Source organism: Mobula birostris, chromosome 20 (genome assembly GCF_030028105.1).
Source record: "Mobula birostris isolate sMobBir1 chromosome 20, sMobBir1.hap1, whole genome shotgun sequence".
Lineage (NCBI taxonomy): Eukaryota > Metazoa > Chordata > Chondrichthyes > Myliobatiformes > Myliobatidae > Mobula > Mobula birostris.
This window is the reverse complement of record NC_092389.1, coordinates 55,316,438-55,331,417: the sequence shown is the minus strand read 5'-3', so window position 1 is coordinate 55,331,417 and position 14,980 is coordinate 55,316,438. Positions and strand designations below refer to the sequence as shown.

Genomic DNA, 14,980 nt, shown 5'->3' with positions numbered 1-14,980 from the left:
GACCAGTGATGCGCGTCCACACTGCCTAATAGGGAGCAGGATGCTAGACGTCAAAGGTACTACCTCTATCCAGAGCCCCCAATACCCCAAACAGTTAAAAACGTATTATTTCAGGGCGAAGCATATCAGCCAAAAAGAAATCAAATGCAGGCTTCATTATAATCTTTGGGGGTTGATAGCTTTCATTTAAAAACGTTCTTAAGTAATGGGAGTGACTTTAATTTCATTGACGGCATTGTGTTTAATTAAATACAACCTATAGGGCTTTGGGGGAGAAGGTAGCATTGGTTAGATAGAAGAAGCAGTGAGGGTATTATTTCCCAATTCTCTGCCAAACACTCCAGTCCAGATGGTAGCCGGAATTGGCCTTGACGTTGCAGTTTCGACGGACGTTTATCCAAATACCGCCTCTATTTCACGTCGGCCATTCATTTCAGGGGACGGCGGAGACTGGAGTGATTGACATTGGAACAGCCAACCAGCATCAGACGCCTTGTGCGAATGTTGGTCTGTGAGTCTACGGGGCGGGACTAGAAAGAGATGAACAAATCTACAGTCCAACGGGTCGCCGGCATTCCGGAGTAGTTCTTTGACATCTGCCGAGTCTAATGAAGTAATGAGTCTCCAGCAAGTTGCCTGGCCACTCCCACCACACACACCTCACCTAATGTCTCGGAGCTACCGGTCGATGGGACAATCCGCCCGGGAATAACACCTGGGAGATCAGGCGGTGAATGTGAGAAGCAGGGGACTGAGCAAGAGATACTGCAGTTTCCTCTGGTTTATGCACACTACGAAGCTTTATTAATGAACTGAAGCAGCGAGGTTACCGGATATTTCTCAGCGCTGATAACCTGCTCCCTGAATTTCGACTGACTCACCGCATAAATAAATGTGTTCGTGCAGCAGCTGAAATCCCTCAGCAAAATACCCATGTGGTGAAAGATTTGTTCAGAATCATTGAAATCGAATCCTCTTCCTGAGACTTGATAATATATGACATTTACAACCAATGTCATCCACAGGAGGATGAAACTGCCGGAGAGAGTGAACAGTAAAACCACAGACCTCCTCCTGCTCTCCATCTCCGGGTCACTGCGGTTCTCCCCCTTGCTCTGACCCTTCAGCCCCTTACGGACCCGACTGGCCAATAAAATGTGCCTGACCATCAGACCGTTGAGCAGCAGGATCCCAGCGAAAGGGAGAGACGGAGTTAAAACTGTATCGAGCCAGTCATATCCTACCCACCCGGGATCAGTGAAAACATTGTTCCTGAGATAACAGAACCACGGTACATTGTCGATGATCACCCAGGGTTCCCGTGTGAAGTATCGGGGAACGTTTTTCAGACAGAACAGCACGCCGGTTGTTGTTAGAACCACATTCGCAGTTTTCCCGGTGCAATATTTTGTTTTCAGCTTCTGGCAGCAAATGGCGACAAATCGATCAAAGGTGAAAGTGACGGTGAACCAGACAGAACATTCTGTGGCTGTGAACTTCAGTACATCGATAACACTGCACACAGGGGTGATGCTCAGAAAACTCCACCAGAAGTAAAATGTTCTTATTCGATATAAAGTTACGTTGGTGACAACGGCCAGTAAATCGGCCGCTGCCATGGCAACCAGGTAGCGAGTGGTGCAGGTAGAGAGGCCGCACTTTCCCCGGGACAGGATCACATTCGCCACTAAATTCACTGGAGAGAGAGAGATGGGGGGAGAGAGAGAGGGGGGGGGGAGAGAACGGACACTGGTCATTATTGAACACATTCTCCGGGAATGAACACAGGATTGGGTTTCAGATAAGATTCAGGAGTGCTGGAGTCTGTGAACGGCTGCTAATGTAACATCAGACACGGGTCACACTGTCGCTGACCTGCTTTCCACAGTGTGGCCAATCGTCGCCGATAAAAACGAGCTGTATGAACAACAACGATTATCCCGATTCCAGTCGCTAATGGGGCCGGTTTCACCTATTTACCCGTGATTGGCCAGGCCTCTGGAAACTCAGTATCTGATGCGGCCAAGAATGGACAGAGACGAGAGCAACACAGATAAAATACTGGAGGGACTCAGCTGGTCAGGCTGCATCGGGCCGAGATCCTTATTGAGGACGAAGCAGTGCACGGATTTACGACGCGTCTCCGAGGGAAAGCAGGAGTAACTTGGCAACCTGAGGCTGAGTGGCTCCTAATGAATAAATTCTACAGCGCAGTTCAATTCGATAACTCTCGTCAGCAGATCCGTGGACACTGGATCAGGTGACCAGACCCAATTATTGACCGACATGCAGTGAGATCCGACTGTGACGGACTCCACAGTGAGACATGAAATACAGGACCAGGGGTTCTCTCTGATCAATAACTCAGAAACAGTGAACTTTACAATGTAAACCCCTCCCAGTCACAGCTTGCGGGAGAGCTGCCTGTCCCCACACCGGGACAACTCCGGACAAGGTGTCATTGAAGGCAAGAACAACGTTCGAGTCGATCCCGTGAGTTAGATGAGAGATTGGAGTTTAGTTCCGCTTGTCATTAAATATGAAATGTCAGAGCGTTGAACTGACAGGATCAATATCTCTGACGGATATTTGTACAATGATCATCACGTCAGAAACTTGTCAAATGATCATAAACAGATTCATATGGTTAATACACAGAAATACCACACATGAATTACTCCGCTCACTCACCAGGAACTCCAATGACGGCAATGAACACGTACAATATTTTCTCCACAGTCTTGTACCGATCCGACATTGCAGACATTTTCTCTGTCCAGTGATTTGTCTCCCTGTGCTACAGGCGATCTCTCGGAATGAAATGTTAAGGCAGCACATGCCTGGGGTTTTAATACCATTTAACGACTCCACAGGGACACATTTCAACAGATTTAACAATAACTGTTTTAAAATTATTTACAAACCAATTACGTCAGGCAGGAGCATCCCCGTGGTGACAGATGGCGATTAAATAATTAACTAGTGGAATGTTTGGACTGTTTCCACAGGGATCAGTGTTGGGGCCGCTTCTTTTTACATTGTACATCAACGATTTGGATTATGGAAAAGATGACTTTGTGGCTAAGTTTGCTGACGATACGAAGATAGGTGGAGGGGCCGGTAGTGCTGAGGAAACAGAGAGTCTGCAGAGAGACTTGGATAGATTCGAAGAATGGGCAGAGAAGTGGCAAATGAAGTACAATGTTGGAAAGTGTATGGTTATGCACTTTGGCAGAAAAAAATAAACGGGCAGACTATTATTTAAATGGGGAAAGAATTCAAAGTTCTGAGATGCAATGGGACTTGGGAGTCCTCGTACAGGATTCCCTTAAAGTTAACCTCCAGGTTGAATCAGTAGTGAAGAAGGCGAATGCAATGTTACATAGAAACATAGAAACATAGAAAATAGGTGCAGGAGTAGGCCATTCGGCCCTTTGAGCCTGCACCGCCATTTTTATGATCATGGCTGATAATCCAACTCAGAATCCCGCCCCAGCCTTCCCTCCATACCCCCTGACCCCCGTAGCCACAAGGGCCATATCTAACTCCCTCTTAAATATAGCCAATGAACTGGCCTCAACTGTTTCCTGTGGCAGAGAATTCCACAGATTCACCACTCTCTGTGTGAAGAAGTTTTTCCTAATCTCGGTCCTAAAAGGCTTCCCCTCTATCCTCAAACTGTGGCCCCTCATTCTGGACTTCCCCAACATCGGGAACAATCTTCCTGCATCTAGCCTGTCCAATCCTTTTAGGATCTTATACGTTTCAATCAGATCCTCCCTCAATCTTCTAAATTCCAACGAGTACAAGCCCAGTTCATCCAGTCTTTCTTCATATGAAAGTCCTGCCATCCCAGGAATCAATCTGGTGAACCTTCTTTGTACTCCCTCTATGGCAAGGATGTCTTTCCTCAGATTAGGGGACCAAAACTGCACACAATACTCCAGGTGTGGTCTCACCAAGGCCTTGTACACCTGCCGTAGTACCTCCCTGCTCCTGTACTCGAATCCTCTCGCTATAAATGCCAGCATACCATTCGCCTTCTTCACCGCCTGCTGTACCTGCATGCCCACTTTCAATGACTGGTGTATAATGACACCCAGGTCTCGTTGCATCTCCCCTTTTCCTAATCGGCCACCATTCAGATAATAATCTGTTTTCCTATTTTTGCCACCAAAGTGGATAACTTCACATTTATCCACATTAAATTGCATCTGCCATGAATTTGCCCACTCACCCAACCTATCCAAGTCACCCTGCATCCTCTTAGCATCCTCCTTACAGCTAACACTGCCACCCAGTTTCGTGTCATCCGCAAACTTGGAGATGCTCCATTTAATTCCCTCATCCAAGTCATTAATATATATTGTAAACAACTGAGGTCCCAGCACTGAGCCTTGCGGTACCTCACTAGTCACCGCCTGCCATTCTGAAAAGGTCCCGTTTATTCCCACTCTTTGCTTCCTGTCTGCTAACCAACTCTCCACCCACACCAATACCTTACCCGCAATACCGTGTGCTTTAAGTTTGCACACTAATCTCCTGTGTGGAACCTTGTCAAAAGCCTTCTGAAAATCCAAATATACCACATCCACTGGTTCTCCCCTATCCACTCTACTAGTTGCATCCTCAAAAAATTCTATGAGATTCGTCAGACATGATTTTCCTTTCACAAATCCATGCTGACTTTGTCCGATCATTTCACCGCTTTCCAAATGTGCTGTTATCACATCCTTGATAACTGACTCCAGCAGTTTCCCCACCACCTACGTTAGGCTAACCGGTCTATAATTCCCCGGTTTCTCTCTCCCTCCTTTTTTAACAAGTGGTGTTACATTAGCCACCCTCCAATCCTCAGGAACTAGTCCAGAATCTAACGAGTTTTGAAAAATTATCACTAATGCATCCACTATTTTTTGGGCTACTTCCTTAAGCACCCTGGGATGCAGACCATCTGGCCCTGGGGATTTATCTGCCTTCAATCCCTTCAATTTACCTAACACCACTTCCCTACTAACATGTATTTCGCTCAGTTCCTCCATCTCACTGGACCCTCTGTCCCCTACTATTTCTGGAAGATTATTTATGTCCTCCTTAGTGAAGACAGAACCAAAGTAATTATTCAATTGTTCAATTGTTCAATTATAAACATCACAAAGAGAAGGAGTCTCAGAACACATCCCTGTGGAACACCACTGGTCACCGTCCTCCATGCAGTATACAAATCATCTACAACCACCTTTTGGCTTCTGTGGGCAAGCCAATTCTGGAGCCACAAAGCAAGGTCTACTTGGATCCTTGCCTCATTACTTTGTGAATAAGCCTCCGATGAGGAATCTTATCAAAAGTCTTACTCAAAGCCATGTACACTGCATCCAATGCTCTACCTTCATCAGTGTATTTTGTTACATCCTCAAAGAATTCAATCAGGTTCGTAAGGCACGATCTGCCCTACACAGAGCCATGCTGACTATCCCACGTCAGATTATGCTTCTTCAAATGCTCATAAATCCTGCCTCTCAGGAGCTTCTCCAACAACTTGCCCTCCACTGAAGTAAGAGCGACTGGTCTGTAATTTCCTGGCTTATCTCTACTCTCTTTTTTGAAAAGGGAACAGTGTCTTCTAATCCTCTGGTACTTTTCCTCTCCCTATTGATGTGCAAAGATCATCACCAGAGGCTCAGCAATTTTCTCCCTCACTTACCACTGTATCTTGAGGTGTATCTCAAGTTGACAACCCCCAGCTTGTGTTGAAATTGGTAAAATTGTGACGCCAGAGCTCACATTCAGAGGAGATCATATAGAAACATGTAAAATTATGGAAGGAATAGGTAAGACAGAGGCAGGAAAATTGTTCCCACTGGTAGATGAGACTAGAACTAGAGGACATTGCCTCAAGATTTGGGGGAAATTGGGATGGAGATCAGGAGGAACTGCTTTTCCCAGAGGGTGGTGAATCTGCAGATTTCTCTGCCCAATGAAGGAGGGGGAGGCTACCTCAGTAAATATATTTAAGACAAGATTGGATAGATCTTTGCATAGTTGGGGAATTAAGGGTTATGGGGAAAAGGCAGGTAGGTGGAGATGAGTCCATGGCCAGATCAGCCATGGTCTTATTCAATGGCAGATCAGGCTCAAAGGGCCAGATGGCCGACTCCTGCTCCTATTTCTTATGTTCTCACCACAGACTAAAATCTCTCCTGAAATATTGTCCTTTAACCATTGATGTCTTTTGAAAATATTTTTACAGGTATGAAATTGCAGAGCACTTGTGTACGGGAATCTTAAGCACAACAAAACATCAGTTTTTCTGTCTCTGTCTGGATATTTTCTTTGCAACACCAATACATGTGTTGTCGGTCTTTGGAGATGAAGAAGTATCTCATCCCAGCTGGTAATGTATTCTGTCTCTGAAATGAAGTTTTCTGTTTTAACTGTGTGAAATTCACTGGAACCGGGAGCTGAGAACACACCAGCATTTGTTCACTGGAGATCAGTTCTCAACTGCACTGATTGTACAACGAATTCAAACGTCTGAATTTCTGAATTACCAGAGAATTGATCATAGTGAGGTATCATCCTCCTTCTCTCAGTGTGGGAAGAGATTCACTCACAGGCTACCCGCAGACACGCCAGTGAGTTCACAGTGGGGAGAGGCCATTCATCCGCTTCGTGTGAGGGAGGGGAACCACTCAGTCATCCAGTCTGAAGATACATCAGCAAGTTCACACCATAGTGAGATGCTCCACCTGTTCTGACAGTGAGAAGCCATTCTGTTATTGATGCTAAAGGTATATCAGAAAATTCACCAGTGAGAGGACATTGACCTGCTCGGATGGTGGGAAGGCATTCAATCACGCCACAGTGACACCAGTGAGTTCACACCGGGGAGAAGCCATTCACCTGCGCTGAATGTGGGAAAGGTTCACTCAATCATCTCAACTGAATGAACACCAGCGAGTTCACACTGAAAAGATGCCGTTCACCTGCTCAGACTGTGGGAAGAGCTTCATTCACTCCTCCAAACTACAGAGACACCAGCGAGTTCACACCAGGGAGAAGCCATTCACCTGCTCAGACTGTGGGAAGGGATTCACTCAATCGTCCAACCTACAGACTCACCAGCGAGTTCACACTGGAGAGAAGCCATTCACCTGCTCAGACTGTGGGAAAGGATTCATTCAGTCAAATCACCTGCTACAACATCAGATAGTTCACACTGGGGAGAGACCATTCACCTGCTCAGATTGTGGGAAGGGATTCCTTCAGAAATCTGACCTACAGACTCAACCAGCGAGTTCACACTGGGGAGAGGTCATTCACCTGCTCTAAATGTGGAAAGGTATTTGCTCGGTCATCTGTACTGAAGGAGCATCAGCGAATTCACACTGGGGAGAAGCCGTTCACTTGCTCTGAATGTGGAAAGGTATTTGCTCGGTCATCTCAGCTCTTGAGACACCAGCAAATCCACTCTGGAGTGGAACCATTCCTCTGCTCAGAATGTGGGAAGGGATTCACCGATGCAGCTCAGCTGAAAGATCATCAGGTTGTTCACACTGCGGAGAGATCGTTCACCTGCTCAGACTGTGGGAAAGGATTCACTCGGCGTTCTCGACTACTGACACACCAGTTGGACCACATTGGGGAGAAACCATTCATCTGCTCAGAATGTGGGAAGAGGTTCACCCATTCAGCTCAACTGAAGGAACATCAGCGACTTCACACTGGGGAATGGCCATTCACCTGCTCTGAATGTGGGAAGGGATTCACTTGGTCACCTCGACTGAAGGTGCATCAGCGAGTTCACACTGGGGAGAAATCTTTCAGCTGCTCTGAATGTGGGAAGGGATTCAGTCAGTCATCCAAACTTGTGAGCCACTACCGAATTCACACTGGGGAGAAACCGTTCACCTGCTCAGATTGTGGGAAGGAATTCACTCGGTTGTCTGACTTTACAATACATCAGCGAATTCACTCTGGGGGATGCCACTCTCCTGTTCTGAATGTGGGAATGGATTCACTCAGTCAACTCAATTAAGACTATAAGATATAGGAGCAGAAGTCGGCTATTCGGCCTTTCGAGGCTGCTCCGCCATTTAGTCATGGGCTGATCCAATTCTCCAGTCATCCCCACTCCCCTGCCTTCTCCCCATACCCTTTGATGCCCTGGCTAATCAAGAACCCATCTCTCTCTGTCTTAAATGCACCCAATGACTTGGCCTCCACAATTGCATGTGGCAACAAATTCCACAAATTTACCACCCTCTGACTAAAGTAAGTTCTCATCTCTTTTCTAAATGGATGACCTTCGATCCTGAAGTTGTGCTCTCTTGTCCTAGATTCACCTACCATGGGAAATAACTTTTGCATATCTAATCTGTTCAGAGCTTTTAAAATTCAGAATGTTTAAACGAGATTCCCCTCACGACCCCAGCCCCCATTCTCCTGAACTCCAGGGAATGCAGCCCAAGGGAAGCCAGATGCTTCTGTTATGTGTAACGCGCTGTAAGGTTTCACTGCTAATGTAATGGCTTCTTTGTAATGTTCACTGCTGAAGTAACAGTTTCTCTGCAGCAGCAATGTTCGTGTTATGGCTGGCGATAAAGGACTGTGGGATGCATGTCAGCCAATCAGGATTTTGTTGCTCTGAATCTGGGAGCGGTTGATTTTGTCAGAGAGAGAGATGGAGAGAGAAGACACGAATGGAGAGATTTGCTAGACTGCCGGACAGGGTGGACTCAGAGCGAGGGTCCGAAGGGCAGTGACGATTGGAAGAGGCCGATGGGGACCGATCGGCCTATCAGTGAGCTCCACTTTTGCGTCCACACTGCCTAATAGGGAGCAGGATGCTAGACGTCAAAGGTACTACCTCTATCCAGAGCCCCCAATACCCCAAACAGTTAAAAACGTATTATTTCAGGGCGAAGCATATCAGCCAAAAAGAAATCAAATGCAGGCTTCATTATAATCTTTGGGGGTTGATAGCTTTCATTTAAAAACGTTCTTAAGTAATGGGAGTGACTTTAATTTCATTGACGGCATTGTGTTTAATTAAATACAACCTATAGGGCTTTGGGGGAGAAGGTAGCATTGGTTAGATAGAAGAAGCAGTGAGGGTATTATTTCCCAATTCTCTGCCAAACACTCCAGTCCAGATGGTAGCCGGAATTGGCCTTGACGTTGCAGTTTCGACGGACGTTTATCCAAATACCGCCTCTATTTCACGTCGGCCATTCATTTCAGGGGACGGCGGAGACTGGAGTGATTGACATTGGAACAGCCAACCAGCATCAGACGCCTTGTGCGAATGTTGGTCTGTGAGTCTACGGGGCGGGACTAGAAAGAGATGAACAAATCTACAGTCCAACGGGTCGCCGGCATTCCGGAGTAGTTCTTTGACATCTGCCGAGTCTAATGAAGTAATGAGTCTCCAGCAAGTTGCCTGGCCACTCCCACCACACACACCTCACCTAATGTCTCGGAGCTACCGGTCGATGGGACAATCCGCCCGGGAATAACACCTGGGAGATCAGGCGGTGAATGTGAGAAGCAGGGGACTGAGCAAGAGATACTGCAGTTTCCTCTGGTTTATGCACACTACGAAGCTTTATTAATGAACTGAAGCAGCGAGGTTACCGGATATTTCTCAGCGCTGATAACCTGCTCCCTGAATTTCGACTGACTCACCGCATAAATAAATGTGTTCGTGCAGCAGCTGAAATCCCTCAGCAAAATACCCATGTGGTGAAAGATTTGTTCAGAATCATTGAAATCGAATCCTCTTCCTGAGACTTGATAATATATGACATTTACAACCAATGTCATCCACAGGAGGATGAAACTGCCGGAGAGAGTGAACAGTAAAACCACAGACCTCCTCCTGCTCTCCATCTCCGGGTCACTGCGGTTCTCCCCCTTGCTCTGACCCTTCAGCCCCTTACGGACCCGACTGGCCAATAAAATGTGCCTGACCATCAGACCGTTGAGCAGCAGGATCCCAGCGAAAGGGAGAGACGGAGTTAAAACTGTATCGAGCCAGTCATATCCTACCCACCCGGGATCAGTGAAAACATTGTTCCTGAGATAACAGAACCACGGTACATTGTCGATGATCACCCAGGGTTCCCGTGTGAAGTATCGGGGAACGTTTTTCAGACAGAACAGCACGCCGGTTGTTGTTAGAACCACATTCGCAGTTTTCCCGGTGCAATATTTTGTTTTCAGCTTCTGGCAGCAAATGGCGACAAATCGATCAAAGGTGAAAGTGACGGTGAACCAGACAGAACATTCTGTGGCTGTGAACTTCAGTACATCGATAACACTGCACACAGGGGTGATGCTCAGAAAACTCCACCAGAAGTAAAATGTTCTTATTCGATATAAAGTTACGTTGGTGACAACGGCCAGTAAATCGGCCGCTGCCATGGCAACCAGGTAGCGAGTGGTGCAGGTAGAGAGGCCGCACTTTCCCCGGGACAGGATCACATTCGCCACTAAATTCACTGGAGAGAGAGAGATGGGGGGAGAGAGAGAGGGGGGGGGGAGAGAACGGACACTGGTCATTATTGAACACATTCTCCGGGAATGAACACAGGATTGGGTTTCAGATAAGATTCAGGAGTGCTGGAGTCTGTGAACGGCTGCTAATGTAACATCAGACACGGGTCACACTGTCGCTGACCTGCTTTCCACAGTGTGGCCAATCGTCGCCGATAAAAACGAGCTGTATGAACAACAACGATTATCCCGATTCCAGTCGCTAATGGGGCCGGTTTCACCTATTTACCCGTGATTGGCCAGGCCTCTGGAAACTCAGTATCTGATGCGGCCAAGAATGGACAGAGACGAGAGCAACACAGATAAAATACTGGAGGGACTCAGCTGGTCAGGCTGCATCGGGCCGAGATCCTTATTGAGGACGAAGCAGTGCACGGATTTACGACGCGTCTCCGAGGGAAAGCAGGAGTAACTTGGCAACCTGAGGCTGAGTGGCTCCTAATGAATAAATTCTACAGCGCAGTTCAATTCGATAACTCTCGTCAGCAGATCCGTGGACACTGGATCAGGTGACCAGACCCAATTATTGACCGACATGCAGTGAGATCCGACTGTGACGGACTCCACAGTGAGACATGAAATACAGGACCAGGGGTTCTCTCTGATCAATAACTCAGAAACAGTGAACTTTACAATGTAAACCCCTCCCAGTCACAGCTTGCGGGAGAGCTGCCTGTCCCCACACCGGGACAACTCCGGACAAGGTGTCATTGAAGGCAAGAACAACGTTCGAGTCGATCCCGTGAGTTAGATGAGAGATTGGAGTTTAGTTCCGCTTGTCATTAAATATGAAATGTCAGAGCGTTGAACTGACAGGATCAATATCTCTGACGGATATTTGTACAATGATCATCACGTCAGAAACTTGTCAAATGATCATAAACAGATTCATATGGTTAATACACAGAAATACCACACATGAATTACTCCGCTCACTCACCAGGAACTCCAATGACGGCAATGAACACGTACAATATTTTCTCCACAGTCTTGTACCGATCCGACATTGCAGACATTTTCTCTGTCCAGTGATTTGTCTCCCTGTGCTACAGGCGATCTCTCGGAATGAAATGTTAAGGCAGCACATGCCTGGGGTTTTAATACCATTTAACGACTCCACAGGGACACATTTCAACAGATTTAACAATAACTGTTTTAAAATTATTTACAAACCAATTACGTCAGGCAGGAGCATCCCCGTGGTGACAGATGGCGATTAAATAATTAACTAGTGGAATGTTTGGACTGTTTCCACAGGGATCAGTGTTGGGGCCGCTTCTTTTTACATTGTACATCAACGATTTGGATTATGGAAAAGATGACTTTGTGGCTAAGTTTGCTGACGATACGAAGATAGGTGGAGGGGCCGGTAGTGCTGAGGAAACAGAGAGTCTGCAGAGAGACTTGGATAGATTCGAAGAATGGGCAGAGAAGTGGCAAATGAAGTACAATGTTGGAAAGTGTATGGTTATGCACTTTGGCAGAAAAAAATAAACGGGCAGACTATTATTTAAATGGGGAAAGAATTCAAAGTTCTGAGATGCAATGGGACTTGGGAGTCCTCGTACAGGATTCCCTTAAAGTTAACCTCCAGGTTGAATCAGTAGTGAAGAAGGCGAATGCAATGTTACATAGAAACATAGAAACATAGAAAATAGGTGCAGGAGTAGGCCATTCGGCCCTTTGAGCCTGCACCGCCATTTTTATGATCATGGCTGATAATCCAACTCAGAATCCCGCCCCAGCCTTCCCTCCATACCCCCTGACCCCCGTAGCCACAAGGGCCATATCTAACTCCCTCTTAAATATAGCCAATGAACTGGCCTCAACTGTTTCCTGTGGCAGAGAATTCCACAGATTCACCACTCTCTGTGTGAAGAAGTTTTTCCTAATCTCGGTCCTAAAAGGCTTCCCCTCTATCCTCAAACTGTGGCCCCTCATTCTGGACTTCCCCAACATCGGGAACAATCTTCCTGCATCTAGCCTGTCCAATCCTTTTAGGATCTTATACGTTTCAATCAGATCCTCCCTCAATCTTCTAAATTCCAACGAGTACAAGCCCAGTTCATCCAGTCTTTCTTCATATGAAAGTCCTGCCATCCCAGGAATCAATCTGGTGAACCTTCTTTGTACTCCCTCTATGGCAAGGATGTCTTTCCTCAGATTAGGGGACCAAAACTGCACACAATACTCCAGGTGTGGTCTCACCAAGGCCTTGTACACCTGCCGTAGTACCTCCCTGCTCCTGTACTCGAATCCTCTCGCTATAAATGCCAGCATACCATTCGCCTTCTTCACCGCCTGCTGTACCTGCATGCCCACTTTCAATGACTGGTGTATAATGACACCCAGGTCTCGTTGCATCTCCCCTTTTCCTAATCGGCCACCATTCAGATAATAATCTGTTTTCCTATTTTTGCCACCAAAGTGGATAACTTCACATTTATCCACATTAAATTGCATCTGCCATGAATTTGCCCACTCACCCAACCTATCCAAGTCACCCTGCATCCTCTTAGCATCCTCCTTACAGCTAACACTGCCACCCAGTTTCGTGTCATCCGCAAACTTGGAGATGCTCCATTTAATTCCCTCATCCAAGTCATTAATATATATTGTAAACAACTGAGGTCCCAGCACTGAGCCTTGCGGTACCTCACTAGTCACCGCCTGCCATTCTGAAAAGGTCCCGTTTATTCCCACTCTTTGCTTCCTGTCTGCTAACCAACTCTCCACCCACACCAATACCTTACCCGCAATACCGTGTGCTTTAAGTTTGCACACTAATCTCCTGTGTGGAACCTTGTCAAAAGCCTTCTGAAAATCCAAATATACCACATCCACTGGTTCTCCCCTATCCACTCTACTAGTTGCATCCTCAAAAAATTCTATGAGATTCGTCAGACATGATTTTCCTTTCACAAATCCATGCTGACTTTGTCCGATCATTTCACCGCTTTCCAAATGTGCTGTTATCACATCCTTGATAACTGACTCCAGCAGTTTCCCCACCACCTACGTTAGGCTAACCGGTCTATAATTCCCCGGTTTCTCTCTCCCTCCTTTTTTAACAAGTGGTGTTACATTAGCCACCCTCCAATCCTCAGGAACTAGTCCAGAATCTAACGAGTTTTGAAAAATTATCACTAATGCATCCACTATTTTTTGGGCTACTTCCTTAAGCACCCTGGGATGCAGACCATCTGGCCCTGGGGATTTATCTGCCTTCAATCCCTTCAATTTACCTAACACCACTTCCCTACTAACATGTATTTCGCTCAGTTCCTCCATCTCACTGGACCCTCTGTCCCCTACTATTTCTGGAAGATTATTTATGTCCTCCTTAGTGAAGACAGAACCAAAGTAATTATTCAATTGTTCAATTGTTCAATTATAAACATCACAAAGAGAAGGAGTCTCAGAACACATCCCTGTGGAACACCACTGGTCACCGTCCTCCATGCAGTATACAAATCATCTACAACCACCTTTTGGCTTCTGTGGGCAAGCCAATTCTGGAGCCACAAAGCAAGGTCTACTTGGATCCTTGCCTCATTACTTTGTGAATAAGCCTCCGATGAGGAATCTTATCAAAAGTCTTACTCAAAGCCATGTACACTGCATCCAATGCTCTACCTTCATCAGTGTATTTTGTTACATCCTCAAAGAATTCAATCAGGTTCGTAAGGCACGATCTGCCCTACACAGAGCCATGCTGACTATCCCACGTCAGATTATGCTTCTTCAAATGCTCATAAATCCTGCCTCTCAGGAGCTTCTCCAACAACTTGCCCTCCACTGAAGTAAGAGCGACTGGTCTGTAATTTCCTGGCTTATCTCTACTCTCTTTTTTGAAAAGGGAACAGTGTCTTCTAATCCTCTGGTACTTTTCCTCTCCCTATTGATGTGCAAAGATCATCACCAGAGGCTCAGCAATTTTCTCCCTCACTTACCACTGTATCTTGAGGTGTATCTCAAGTTGACAACCCCCAGCTTGTGTTGAAATTGGTAAAATTGTGACGCCAGAGCTCACATTCAGAGGAGATCATATAGAAACATGTAAAATTATGGAAGGAATAGGTAAGACAGAGGCAGGAAAATTGTTCCCACTGGTAGATGAGACTAGAACTAGAGGACATTGCCTCAAGATTTGGGGGAAATTGGGATGGAGATCAGGAGGAACTGCTTTTCCCAGAGGGTGGTGAATCTGCAGATTTCTCTGCCCAATGAAGGAGGGGGAGGCTACCTCAGTAAATATATTTAAGACAAGATTGGATAGATCTTTGCATAGTTGGGGAATTAAGGGTTATGGGGAAAAGGCAGGTAGGTGGAGATGAGTCCATGGCCAGATCAGCCATGGTCTTATTCAATGGCAGATCAGGCTCAAAGGGCCAGATGGCCGACTCCTGCTCCTATTTCTTAT

General features: G+C 46.3%; 3 pseudogenes; 1 reads left to right on the top strand and 2 right to left on the bottom strand.

Moving 5' to 3' along the window:
* Window positions 1-791: 791 nt before the first annotated feature.
* Window positions 792-5,364, bottom strand: LOC140184981 (probable G-protein coupled receptor 139; annotated as a pseudogene).
* Window positions 5,365-6,252: 888 nt separating this feature from the next.
* LOC140184980 (uncharacterized) lies at window positions 6,253-8,038 on the top strand (annotated as a pseudogene).
* A 1,559-nt stretch (window positions 8,039-9,597) lies between these two features.
* Window positions 9,598-14,170, bottom strand: LOC140184979 (probable G-protein coupled receptor 139; annotated as a pseudogene).
* Window positions 14,171-14,980: the final 810 nt, after the last annotated feature.